Genomic DNA, 1827 nt, shown 5'->3' on the forward strand with positions numbered 1-1827 from the left:
GGGATAGGAGTTCCCCCATCTGGTCTACCGAGAGCAAACCTTGATACTCCGGAAGTACTTAATATGACTGTGATGATGGGATTGATGCAATCCATGGCACAGACAAATGGGCAATTGGCACAACTGATCTTGACCTTAGCGCAAAGTGCCAGGCAGACGACCCATCACAACCGGGGGGACGCAGACGCATCAGAAGAAAGTAAGTATTTTCAAGCTTTCAAACGTCGGGACCCCAAAGTATTCGAGGGAAAATCCAAGGACCCGCGTAGCTGAATTATGGTTGTCGGCTATTGATGAATTTTTTTGACGCATGAAGTGTCTGAAAGAACATAGACTGAGTTGCGTGACCTACCTGTTACGCGAAGATGCTAAACTGTGGTGGCAATCAGCCTCCCAGGCAATTGCTGCAGACGAGGATGACATCACTTGGACGCAGTTTAGAACAGCGTTTCTCCGAAAATACTTCAAACCAGTGGTGCGATATAAGAAGCAACATGAATTCCTAAGCATAGAACAGGAAAACAGGTCAGTAGAGGAGTATGAACGAGAGTTCACCCGTTTGTCCCATTTCGCCCCGATAATGGTCTCAACAGAAGAGCTGAAAGTAGAATGTTTTGTTATGGGTTTGCGGCCCGATGTCCGAGGGGCGGTGTTAGCTCACCTTCCACCTGACTATGCAACAACACTCTAACTTGTCGAGACGCTCGTTGATAGGGAATATCCAACATAAGACACCCAATCCCACTTAAACACGTCGGTTGACCAGAAGAGAAAGAGAGAGCAGACGTCACCTACCTCCTCAAAGGTACCTTGGCACCAGGCAAAGGCAAATTTAAACCAAGAGCGCAGGCAACCAGAGGCTCGCCCATAGAACACGCCACGTGACAGATCACATTGCACGAACTGTGGGAGACGTCACCCAGGACAGTGCAGGTTTAAGAATAGGGTATGTTTCAGGTAACGGTAGGGGTTTCAAAAAGGCAAAAAAAAAAAAAAGAAAAGAAAAGGGGAAACTCCTTAAATCTCACCGGTCTGGTGAGGCATGCCTTGCCAGCCAAGGCATATTAATGCGTATTAAACCCTAGGTACCTTAGTAGCCGTCTTTTCCTTTTTGAGTGACTGTCATACCTGTGAGGGAGGAGCCAAAGGGTTTAGGTGAGGGATCGAAAACGTCGCAAGACTTCAGATCGGGTTCAATAACGCCGCGAGCTTTAGGTAGGAGCAGGCGCTAGTGTACATCGGGCAAGGAGGGACAGACGTGCCACCGGAGATGGACGAACGACGACGCTTCCACAGGTGACAGCAGCCAAGCCCGCGATTAGGGCTATTGAGGCGTTCGGGCGAGGAAGACGAAGCGGCGGGCTTGGGTCGACCCTCGGCATTCTGCGGTTCGTCTCGGCTGGCGTGCAGCCCACACCTCGCAAGCCGCGCTCAGACACCACCATTGGGCCTCGTTCCTTTTCGGCCCAAACCAGAGGTGCGCCCAGAAACCCTGCGCTGTTAGGGTTCTTCGCAGCCTTTTAGTTTCTGCTCCACCGCCGGCTCGGCTTTGTCGGCTCGGCTGTGCGGCTTGACGGCGCGGCTCGATGGCTCGACATCCGAATAGTATACCGATTTATAGGTTTTTGACCCTTCTGGAGCCATTCCCACCCTTGTTTCAGCCATCTGAGGTCAGTATAACTCCATTGTGATAAAATAGATTGTGATAGGGACGTACCTTGGTAGCTAGTCATAAGAGCTAGTTGTGAAAGGGCTCTAAGTGTATCATGTTATCTTATAGGAGGTAGTTAGGCGCTGGAGTTAGCATTGTGGGTGACTTTGGCCAAG

This window comes from Cucurbita pepo, chromosome LG07, assembly GCF_002806865.2.
Source record: "Cucurbita pepo subsp. pepo cultivar mu-cu-16 chromosome LG07, ASM280686v2, whole genome shotgun sequence".
NCBI classification, from domain to species: Eukaryota; Viridiplantae; Streptophyta; class Magnoliopsida; order Cucurbitales; family Cucurbitaceae; genus Cucurbita; species Cucurbita pepo.